At 54.1% G+C, this 12,136-nt stretch overlaps 1 protein-coding gene across 1 annotated transcript in view; it reads right to left on the bottom strand.

Moving 5' to 3' along the window:
- CDC42SE1 (CDC42 small effector 1) overlaps positions 1-12,136 on the bottom strand; it is a 54,772-nt gene that overhangs the window by 29,757 nt on the left and 12,879 nt on the right. The window lies entirely within an intron of this gene.

The following is a 12,136-nucleotide window of genomic DNA, read 5'->3' as shown; positions in this document are numbered from 1 at the left end:
CCTTTCTCTCCTAGCTAGATAAGGTTTCTTACAGTTTATTGCTCATAGGCAAAACCTCACACACCCAAATCCCGTCTCACTGGATGTGAACGTTAAAGATCCCGGGGCGTTAAGAGTAGGGATCTGCCCTCTTTTCCTTGGCCAGAATTCCTCCTCTCCCTACAGTTGCAGCTATCAATTGCCATCCTCCGCCTCAGAGGCGGCTGCATGTCCGTGGGGCTGCACGTACACGTGATGAATGATGCTATAGAAAGACGATATTATCGTTACAGGGGTAGACGAAGATCCCGTCTGACCCCTGCAGCAATCCGCTGACCCCAGGAAACGTGAGAGTGGCGAATAGCTACCGGTGTTTGGAACATCCAGCCTTTCACCACCTATCAAGAGAGCTGATGCATACATGGAAAAAACAACGCACAGTTCCAAGCACACCTCGCTCTCGTTCAACACTTTCCATCCAGAGAGCTCAAAGCGCTTTGCAAGGGCCGGCAAATATCACCGGGCCCATTTTATAGATGGGGAAATGGAGGCACACAGACTGGAAGTGACTTGCTCGAGGTCACACAGCAGAGCCTAGGACAGAACCCAGGTCTCCGGAATCCCGTGCTCTAACCACTGGGCCGCACTGCCTTCCCGCATGGCGCCAGCAACTCCCCTGACTTTTTGCTTTGACTCAAATGTTTGACTCAATAAGGAAAAGAACAAAAAAAAAAAAGGAAAGAAAAGGAAACATGATCAGCACTAGCTACTCCGTGCGGCTGACTCTAATCCTCAGCGGCGAGGGCAGGAACATGTCAGAACAGGAGTGGCCGTCACGGAAAAGCAAATAGTGAAACTGAACTAATCAGGGACTGAATCCGATGCCCTAGATCCAGCAGCTGTTGAATCGAGACATCAAATAGAGGCCTGGCCACTCCTGGTCATTAAAGAGCCAACCCACGATGCTCATCACAAGAGTTAGACTGACTGGATTGCAATTTGGTTAACTGTGGTTTGTTTCCCATCCCTCTGATTTCAACCAGAAAAGGTCCAGTCCTAAACGTGTGCTGAGAGGCTGCTAAAAAGAGATACCACGCTGCTTTCAGCCCCAGAGGTGGCTGCATTTCAGGGACCGGTGAAGCAATGTCTGGATGGCTCATTTATAAACCACTTTGGGGTGAAAGGCACAACATTGTTTAATAAATCCCCTGAGACCCCGTTTGCCTTTGGCTTGCCCAGTGGTGGTGGCAGCATGTCCTATTCAGAACACGCCTGGTGACATGCAGCTTAGACTGTTGAGTTTCAAGAGAATCTGGATTAGATGTGGTCAGAAAGCAGGTATTTTTTTCCCCCTCGTGGAAACTTTGGATTCTCCCCCCCCCCCCCCCACCACACACACACACACACACACACACACCCCAATTTGTTTTCATCAAAATTTTCCACAGAAGCGTTTGAATTTTTGGCTGAAAAACAAAACCTTTCAATTCTGAAATGCCGCCGCAGTGCCTCATGGGAGTCGTAGTGCAGTTAGCTCGTGCTCCCATTCTTCTCTAAAGGCCAGGCACCCTGGTAGGACAACATCTGCCATCACCAGGGTGCATCATGGGAGATGTAGTCTGGCTGGGAACTGCCGCCCGTAGATGTGAACGGGGACACAAGGAAACCCAGCTGCAACTGTTTTAACGCTGGAGAACCTGCAGAAGTGGATGGCTTCCTCAGCCCTAAATTGGAGGGGGCGGGAAAGATATTTTCATAGAATCATAGGGCTAGAAGGGACCGCAAGGGTCATCTAGTCTAACCCTCTGCCAAGCTGCAGGATTTGTTGGGAATAAACCATCCAGGACAGATGGCTCCAGCCTCTTGAAAATCTCCAGCAAAGGAGCTTCCACACTTCCCGAGGCGTCTGTTCCATTGTCCTACCGTGCTTGCAGTTAGGAGGTTTTTCCTGAGATTTAATCTAAATCTGCTCTGCTGTAGTTTGAACCCACTGCCTCTTATCCTGCCCTCTGTGGCAAGAGAACAATTTTTCTCCATCTCTTTTATGGCAGCCTTTCAAGTATTTGAAGACCGCTATCATATCCCCCTCTTAATCTCCTCTTTTCCAAACTAAACATACTCAGTTCCTTCAGTCTTTGCTCAGATCGCGCTTGCATTTCATCCCTTGGATCACCTTTGTCGCTCGCCACGGGAGCCTTCCCAGTTTCTCTACATCGATGACCAAAATTGGACACACTACTTCAGCGGAGGCCTAACCAGCGCTGAATAGAGCAGGGCTATCAGCTCCCGGGACTTGCCTCTGTTAACGCAACTCAAAATGGCATTTGCTTTTTTTACAACAGCATCGCATGGATGACTCATGTTGAGGATGTGATCCACCGCAACTCCCAGATCCGTCTCAGCAGTGCCGCTATGCTTCCCTAACATAAGAGAAGAGAAACCAAATGCACAAATATAGACTGGAGGGGATAACTGGCTTGGCAACACCACTGCTGAGAAGCATGAACTTTACATTGGTCATGGTTGAATTTCGTTTTGTCATCTAAAGCCCAGTTCTTCAATTTATCAAGATCCCTCTGAATTTTAGCTCGATCCTCCAAAGTGTTTGCAACTCCCCCACGCCCCTGCAGCTTTGTGTCATCTGCAAATTTGATCGGGATGCTCTCTCGTCTTACATCCAGGTCATTAATAAAGATGTTTAACATCAGACCCAGAACAGGTCCCCTTGGAACCCCACCTGAGACCACCTTCAAATCTGATATCATTCCATTAATAGCTACTCTTTGTTTGTGATTGTTTAACCAATAATGTATCCACTTAATGGGCTGCTTTTCTCCAGTTTACTTACAAGAATGTCATGTGGGACTGTGTCTAAAGCCTTGCTGAAATCCAGGTACATTAGGTCTACCACATTCCCCCATCCATCAAACAAGTTACCTTGTCAGATAAGGAAATCAAGCTGGTTTGGCATGATTTGTTCTTGGTAAATCCATACCGGGCCGGCTGCTAGTGCTCACCCTTCGTTTGCTAATTGAATGTTTCATACATTGCTCAAGTGGCTTCCCTGACTGGTGACCGAGTGTTTGTGTGAAGCATTTTTAAAAATGAGAGAGATTTTAAAAAGATGGATTAAAAAAAAAATCCTCCCCCCCTTCTCCTTTAATCAGATTTCAGCTCTCTGATGTCAGAACCCCTCCAGCTCACCAGTCATCTTTAAAGTATTCCCAGGGCGGGCAGGTGACCAGCGTAGACAAGGCCCAGAAGGGCCCAAGTCCACAGCTCCCCCCCTTTGCAGGTCACCTTTAAATTCATTAAACAAATACACAAACTGCCAGACAAAGCAGCTCCCCATCTTAATAAGATTATTCTTGTGCAACGACACATTCTCAAAAGGCCTTTTTTCTGCGCTCCTTCCTTCACCAGTGAGGCAAGCGCTAGTTCCCCCTAGAGAAAGATCGGGGAGAGAGACAAGCCCTCCCGCTCTGAAAATGGCTGTCCGTTCAGATAACAGGAAGCGGCTTTCAGTGGAGCGGAACAGGGCTGCATTTTATTTTCTCTCTCTCGAACATCAACAAAAGCGTTTCCTGTGAGGTCTGCTCTGCAGGGGGAGGTTTTTCAGGCCATCGCCTCCCGTTATTGTCCCCGTGGCTCATTAACCTGGCGTGTCAGTCGACCGACTCCTGGTGTGTCCTGAAACCACCCCCCGGCACTCCAGTCCCTAAGGCATCACGCTTCCTGCTACAGAACCCGAACTGGGGCTGGCAATTCCCCTGCCATGTCTGGCTGAATCATTCCAAACCGACCGCGCTACGCCTGATGCTGCAGTGTTATTTACCTCGCAGGAGCGCCAACAGACTCCAGGCGAGATCGAAGCCCCGTGGTGCAAGGTGCTGTACAAACACGTGCGGCGAAGACTGCTCTTGTCCAATCAGCTCACAACCTACAGAACAGTGGTGGGCAACCTGCGGCCCATCAGGGTAATCCGCCGGCGAGCCGCGAACAGTTTGCTTACACTGACTATCCGCAGGCACGGCTGCCCGCAGCTCCCAGTGGCCGCAGTTTGCCGTCCCCAGCCAATGGGCTAGAAGGATCACCACCAACAGGCAGATGCAGCAAACTCGGCTCCTCCCCATCTGGGAGCAGCGATACGGTTCTGCTGAGCAGCGGCTAGGCAGGTCAGCTAGCCAGCGTGGCCTTTGTTTGTAGGCCTCACAGCAGAGAAGGGATTCGCAGAACTAGGGCATAGCTTTGCCCAGACAGAGGGGGTGGCATGAGACACAGCGGGAAGGCGCTGGCGGGAAAATTTGGCACATGGGGAAGAGAGGCTGGTGTTGCTGGCAGAGCGGAGGCAGGGGCGGAGAGGTCAGGTGAGGATAGGCCACGAAGGGCCTTAAAGCAGAGACCAGATTCTGAGCCTCTAATTCGTTCGACTTGGGGGCGCGTGCACGGCCCACCTGGCAGGAGCTCGGCACAGCTCAGGATCGGGCCCCGAGTCGACCATTCTTACAGGGTCACTCGCTCTGTCCAGACACAGCGGGGATGACGCTGAAGGGGAGGCTACTGGACACAGACCTCGTGTTTCTCTCGCTCCCGCCAGGCTCGCTCACCCTGCGCTAGCTACTAGCCGCACACAGGGTCGGACCCAACGCCTGCACCGGGGGACCGGACGGCAGGAGGACTGGGTGTTGTTCGCACAGGGCTGAAGGGGTGCCTGGGATTTGACGGAGTTACAGGCGCAGTGTTCCAACAGGGTTACAACCCCAACAAGGCATATCGCAGAGATCACACCACCAGAAGGGCCAGGCCGGGGCCTGCGGGGAGAACATGACACTCAGCCGTCAGAGATGAGCTTGTGGTTAGAAAAGTGACTCAGCAGAGACAACAGCTTGGGTGTCTATATTTATGCTTCTTGGGCGACTCGATGCCTTCCCCCCTCCCCCCCCCGCCACCTCTCTCTAGCACCTCCTGGCTTAAGGATCTCAACGCGCCCAGGAGACAGGCATTATTCCCATCACCCCCTTTACAGACTGAGTAGAGGGAGGGGAAGTGACTGGTCCAAGATCAGAGGGGAAATCAGCAGCAGAACAATGGTGCTTCGCTTGAAGGTTTAAAGGGTTTTTCGGGTGGGGGGGGGGGCGGGTTATGGGGGATGTTAAGTTTGCCACACTATGATCTCCACGAGGAGCTGGAAATCGCAGCCGCGTTCCTTCCACCGCCGACGTTCCCCTCCCCCCCCAACGATGCTGCTGTCGGAGGTCCTTTAGGACGATGCACGAGTCGGAACAGATTCCAGCTCACTCCCTCACAGCTCTATCAGGGATGAATAGGAATTAAAATGGGTTTGCCTCATTAAGGGAAGCAGGTACCGCTCAGAGCTGGGGGTGGGAACAGCCGAGAGCAAGGGGTGAGCAGCAGCTGGGTACGACCAGACCTCTTCCCGATCTTGCTCCCTTTGGAGCCAGTGGGAGTTTTGCCGATGGATTTCAATAGGAGGAAAGTCTAGCCCTGCACAACGCTTCATCCTTCCTCCAGCTTAGGGGTCCCTCCACCCCTGCACTTCGCCTCTGGTTTCAAAGAGATTACATCTCCCTGTAGCCACCATCAACAGCCTCCAGCCACGGTGAAGGGTGTGGTTCTGCTTAGAGGCCCGGTGCTTTTGCACAGCGTGCGTGTGTGCACGCACTGCCATGAGGGCTCTGCCAGACACCTCAGCGCGGTCCCGCCTGATTTCCACCAGTGTAAGTGAGAGGAGACTCCAGCCCAGGGAGAGACCAGGACGTTGCACTGGGGATCTGTCCAAGGAAGAAGATCCACCCATGCAAAGACCAAAACAAACCCTGACAAACGGGGCTATAAATAGCCTGCCCCTTCCTGGCAGGTCTTCGAGGTTAAAAAGTTTAAATTCTAAACGGAGAAGGGGGAACTAAATCTATATTTTCAGCTGGGCTCTGGGCACTGACTCAAAGCCAGAACAACAAATAAGCAGAGGGGAGGTCAGCAGGCCAGACAGGCAGGGGGAGAAATGGGGGTTTTCATGTGGTTACTGGCTAGAACCCAACACTCCAATCCATAATTCTGCAGGGGGGGAGGGTGCGGTCAGGGGTTTTTCATAACCTCGGAGATCTGGGAAAGACTTTCTGGATCCTCCAGTTCAGCGCGGGACCGTTCCCACAGGCATGGGCTCCACTTCTCTTCTACAAGCGTGACGGCCGAATGACCCCTGGTTTCCAGTGCTCGGAGAAGAGGATCAGGCCCTGTTCCTGCAGCACTAACCCATCCTGGTTCAAGCTGTCTCCCACTCCCGTGCCCTGGGGATCGTCTCCGCCGAGGCACCAACCCGGATGTTGGAGCCACCAAAGGAGGACTGCCCCACCTCAGCAAATCCAAGGAAGCCTGGGATAAGACTTGGGAGGTCTAGCGCCACCCCCTAAGTCCCACCCAAACCTGGATTAGCTGGTGCTGGTGTCTGTAGCCTGGCGGCAGACAAATGGATACGGGCCTAGCCTGGAAATCTGGGTTCTAGTCCTGGCAGGTCCGTGCCTCAGTTTCCGCCATCTGTAAAATGCCGAGAACGATGCTTGAGAGCTGAAGGTAGTACGATGTGGGTGAACGTGAAGGAACTTGAGGCCTTGGGGCACACCAGCAATTCTGGGTCAGACTTTGCCACACACACACACACACACACACACACACACACACACACACACCCCATGTAGTGCCTTAACTATACACAATGCCCCCACCCAGCGTGGACACAGTTAGTACTTCTATCCACATAGCTTATTCCCATTTGGCCTAGTCCCAATACCCTGGGACTCAGCAGACCTGGGGTCTATTCTGGCTCTGCCGCTGGGTGACCTTGGGCAAGTCACATCCCCGCCCTGAGCCTCAGTTTCCCCACATATAAAATGAGGACAATATACCGACCTGCTTTGGAAAGCGCTTTGCGATCTGGGGGCTGGTCTACCCTGGGAACTCACCTCGGCGTAGCCACATCGCACAGGGGTGTGAAAAAGCCGGACCGGAGAGACGCAGCCCCTGGTGTAGACAGCGCTGGGTCACCAGAAGAATTCTTCCATCCACCTAGCTACTGCCTCAGGGAGGTGGGTGACTTACGCTGATGGGAGAACACATCCTACGTCGGCGTAGTGGTTTAAGTGCAGACAGTGTAGGATGGAAAAGTAGCTACAGAAGAGCTAGGTGGCGGTGGTATTTTTACCAGCATAACCGAGTCCGCCCTTGGGATTGCAGCAGGATATTTATAATCAGTAAAACAATCACACCCCAGCATAGTTCTACTGGGAAACACTGTCTGTAACCCAGGCCTTAATCAGCCAAAAGGAAAAATGTTTCCCAGAGGCAGGGGAATGAGCGAGAGCCCTTTGCTGCGTCACGCCAGCCCTTGCCGCACGCAGGTCCAGGGGGGGTTGTTTTGATTACACGTTGGGAAACAGGAAAGGTCACTTCCTCTGCCCCGGCAGCTCGAGTGCAGCAGACTTGAAAGGGAGCCTTTGGCGTGTTTGCCGGCGAGGCTGGGCCGTGTGCTTCCTGACTTGGGGGGGCGGGGGGAGAGAGTCACCTCGCCTTTACATTTGCCGCAGGCCCCTCCTGGGTGCCTGCTCCAGCCAAAGCAGCAGAGAGACAAAGACAGCCGTTGATTTCAGTGCCACACCAAGGCCCCTCTATGCCACCAGAGGGGCAGAAACCACTCCCCGAGAAACGCTGGGCACAGCTAGTGTGGGGCAGGCATGAGGGCTCGGGGCCAGTTTTTAAGTAATGGAGATATCTTATCTCCTAGCACTGGAAGGGCCCTTGCAAGGTCATCGAGTCCAGCCCCCTGCCTTCACTAGCAGGACCAAGTACTGATTTTGCCCCAGATCCCTAAGTGGCCCCCTCAAGGATTGAACTCACAACCCTGGGTTTAGCAGGCCAATGCTCAAACCACTGAGCTATCCCGCCCACCCACTCGCCCAGAGGGCAGATGAGGGGCATTCGGCTGGAATTCACTGCACAGGGGCTGAGAACCTGCTCTGGCCCTAATTCAGGGCAGCCGCTGAGGGCTGGGAAGGGCCCCGCACGGCCCCAGAATAGGGGGAGTGCCAAGGTGGCTTGAAACCGTCTTAATTCCAGGCTCTCCAAGCACAGGGACAGTTTCTGGTCCCCTAAACCAGCCCTGCTACTGTACACCCGTTTGCAAGCTGTCTGCAGTTGGGTCTGCTTCCCGCAGAGAGCTGGGCTCCTTCACCGTGCCGAAGTCTTACTGATATTTCTCCAGTGCCAGTCATCCAGCAAGCTAAACACCCTTTACCACTGTTCATTAACCCCCAAGGTAGATCACGCTCATCGGCCCCCTGGGACAGATTGGAAACCGAGGTATGGGGAAGTGAAGGGACTTGCCGAGGGTGCAAAGTTATATAGTGGCAGAGGCAAGAATAAGCCCTGGTGTCCTGACCCACCCCCCAGTAGTTCACAGACATGCCAGCACCCCTCTTCCCTGGAGACCTGGTCACATTTCTCGTTAGCGGGTAACCACCAACACGTACAACGCAAATCAAGTGCGCACTGAGCAGCTCCACACCCTGCCTTGCTCGCAGAGACCGGTATGGACTAGGCCTCGGGATTCGGACAGGGCCCCTTTCATTATTCCCCTCCCCCCCCCCCCGCCGGCAGGAAAGAGATGGGTGGGGGGAGGAATTTTTGCATTAGACCCAAGAGACAAAGTGACAACATCACCACGCCATGCTAGGGACCATATCAAGTCACGGACCCTAAATACACACGCACGCAAATGTGAATACGATTACAGCCAGCGCCTGCTAGTGGCTGGAGGTCCAAAGGCTTAGAACCAGTCTACTACTGCTACTGAATGGAGCTTCTCCCTTTAGATCAGTTTTGGACCAGGTGGATCCGTAGTGTGGAGTCCAAAGTCCGTCGTGGCCATGGTTCTGGTGCGTGCAAACATCCACACGGCACTTGCACGGCCCAGGCACAGCAGAGCACTTCCACGGGCAGGGAGAGGAGACGCCCACGGCTGTTCTTTTTAACCGCTGATCTTTATGTGAGAAACTAACTTCTCTCTCAGATTTTACATACGCGGGGGGAGGGGAATTTGAAGCGTGGCAGGAAACTGGGCTTTCCATAAGAGCTAGCACCGTGTGGGCTGGAGAAACTTGTGTCACGAGATCCCAGCCCCAGACAATAGCTCTGGAAAGTTTGTGGAGGTGGCTTTTACACCCCAGACTTCCCCCTGCCCCCCCCAGCCACACTCCCACCCCCTGCATTCAGGGGCAGGTTTTCAAGGACTCAGCACCCACCGTCGGGGCTACGTATTCAAAGGCTACCAATCAAGGCCAGATTTCCAGCTTAGCCCTGGACCAGATGTGCTGAGCTCTTGTGCAAATCCAGCCCTTGGAGTCCAGTTAAATGCCAGCCACACACATGCTCCAGTCAGGTGGGGAGCGGCCAGGATCAGCCCTCAACCCCTGGCTGGCTGATCTTCCCTGCAGCCCCTTTCTCCCCAGGCTCTGCCCGCAACAGACCGGCAGATCCAGCCAATCAGAGGAAGTGCTTTGAAAAACAGCTGCGGGGTGGAGGCAGCGGGCAGGATGGAGGCAGCAGGAGGGCGGGGTGTCTCTAAGTGCCTTCCTGACAGCGAGCGAGCGGTGGCGGGACCAAAAGAGGGCCCGTTTGTGATTGCATAAGAAACACGAGCAGTGATGCCAGCGCACGGGAGGCTGGAGGCTGTGACAGACATTGCAATCCCAGGCAGAGTCTTTGGGGGCCACTGTGTTACAAACGGTTTATGTACGACTCTGTTGTACTCCCCCCCAGAGCTCCTGCAGGAACTAACCTGTGGGGGGGAGGGGTTGGATTACCTGCGATTATAGAGAACTTGAGAGAATTTCCATCCTGTGGGGGGTTTGAATAGTCTTCCCAGAGACTCAAACAACACAAGGGCCTTTGGTTTAAAACGCGGCGCTCAAACTGCCACCAGGTTTCTTTCGGATGCAGCAAACGGACAGGAACTTCTGTCCCAGGGGGCCCCAATCCTCGCGGAAGAGTTGGAGAGACTTTGGCCGACAAGGCCCCCTAAGATTGATGGGCACCCCTGGAGCAGCCGTTCGCATGCGGATAGGAACATCTCTTGTTTTTCCACATTTCTCCGGAATGCTTTTACCTTAAGAATAAAGGTGCTTGCTTAGAAGGCGCTGGGTGGTAACTTATCACACCACTCTGTGCATAGCCCTTGGAGAGAAGGCAACGCACAGCCGCTGGCAGACTGGCTCGCTGGGGTATCTGTGACACTCGGAAAGCGAGGGGTGGGACAGGACAAAGGGATGGAACTAGCCAAGCCCAGCGAGAACAGCCACGTACCTTGGACCTAGAGGGCGAGAGGTGGATACAGCTGGGATGTGCGTTCATTGCATAGATTAACAGGAAAGTTAGGGCCTTCAGTGCTGGGTCTGCGCAGATGTGTCCCTAGACGCACCGAGGCCCCCCTGGAATGCGGAGATGTCACCAGGACACGGGGCTGCCCGAGAGGGGCTACTCCTCCACCCCCCTACCGGTTGTATCCAGCAGCAGTCCAGAGGGTAGAAGTGCGAATAGAGACCTTTGCTGTTACCACCACAGAGAACATGCTGGTTGGAAACATCCCCAAGATCACGGCCCGCACCCTCGATCCCTCCTACCCGCTTGGTATTCAACATCCCGAGAGCAGTCGGGGGCGGTACTTGGGCCAGCCTCAGAGAAAGCATTATCTAGCAGCTAGAACAGTGAACTGAGAGCCAGGACACCTGGGTTCTAGTCCGACTTCAGAGAACGTGGCGTCTAGTGGCTAGAGAAGAGGGGTCTACGAGCCAGGGACTTTTGCCAGAGATCACGCAGCGAGTCAATGGCAGGTCACTTCTCCTCTCCGAGCCCCCGTTTCCCCACAACAGGGATAATGATACCGGCCCACTTCCCAGAGAGGTTGTGAGGACTTGATTCACTGTTTGCCGAGAGCTTAGGGACCCTCCCCAGAGAGAGGGCGATAGCAGAGCTTGGCTGAGAAGAGGAGGGTTTGGAACAGAATCTAAGAGAAACTGAAAGATGTGAAAGAACTGCTTTTTCTCCAAACAGAGCAGGCATTTTTAAGACAGCGTGAAGGGGGGAAAGAGGGAAGATTAAACCCATGACTTTAGCCTGCGTGACTAGCCGAGGGCAAAGCTGGCCTCTTCTTCCCAGACCTCCCGGTCGTGCGGCAGAGTCATTATTAGGACCCCCCGGGTTTGTCTGACGCAAACGCACAAATTGGTGTTTATCGGCCGGCGTGCGCAGGCAGGAAAAGTGACTCAGCAGAAAAGCGGCACTGGAAGGGGGCCGGAGGAGGACCTGGGGTTTATTTCCCGGAATCACTCTGCTGAGTTTGCAGGTTACATGAAGCTTTCCCCAGCCGCCCGCCACGGTCCCCACCCAGCCGCTGAACATCCAGCCAGCTCTGCCCGCACATGCCCCCGTTGTGCCCACAGGCGGGCATGGTTACACCTGCTCCAGCGCTGACAATAGGCTAAGTGCTAGTGTAGACAGAGCTACACCAGGCTGACTGTGGTCTAGACAGGGCCAATGAAGCTCAGGGTTGGAGGACGCTTCTGTTTCTTCACCCCTAGGTTAGTGAGGCTGGTGCAGCCCGAGGGAAGAGCACGGCCAAGGCCAGCCAATGCCACCAGGCCTTCGACACGCTCAGAGGAGAGAAGAGTCCACACATGGGGCTTTCTGGGCGGTCAGAGAAGGGGCCTGTTATAGGCCACATGGGAGCAGGACCCTGTCGGATGAGGCCAATAGCCAGAGCTGCTTGTTTGGGTCAGACCCGGAGATCTGTCGTATATACTTATACACTCCCCATTACCGTATTGATCCTCACAACCCTGTGCGGCAAGGCAGGACTATTTTCCTCTTTGTACAGATGGGAAACTGAGGCACAGCGCGGTGAAGCGACACAAGGAGTCCATGGCAGCGCGGGCACCCAGACCTCCCAAGTTCTGGGCTAGTGCCCCACGCAGAGCATCAAGGATCCGCAGAACACGTCCAAAGAGCTCTTCAAAGTTTATCAGCCTAGCACAGATCCTTTGACCGGCCGGGGCCCTATCAGAGGGAGATGCGTGGCTGTTTACAGGCG

This window comes from Chrysemys picta, chromosome 20 (genome assembly GCF_011386835.1).
Source record: "Chrysemys picta bellii isolate R12L10 chromosome 20, ASM1138683v2, whole genome shotgun sequence".
NCBI classification, from domain to species: Eukaryota; Metazoa; Chordata; order Testudines; family Emydidae; genus Chrysemys; species Chrysemys picta.
The sequence above is the reverse complement of the archived record's forward strand: the minus strand, read 5'-3'. Positions and strand labels throughout refer to the sequence as shown.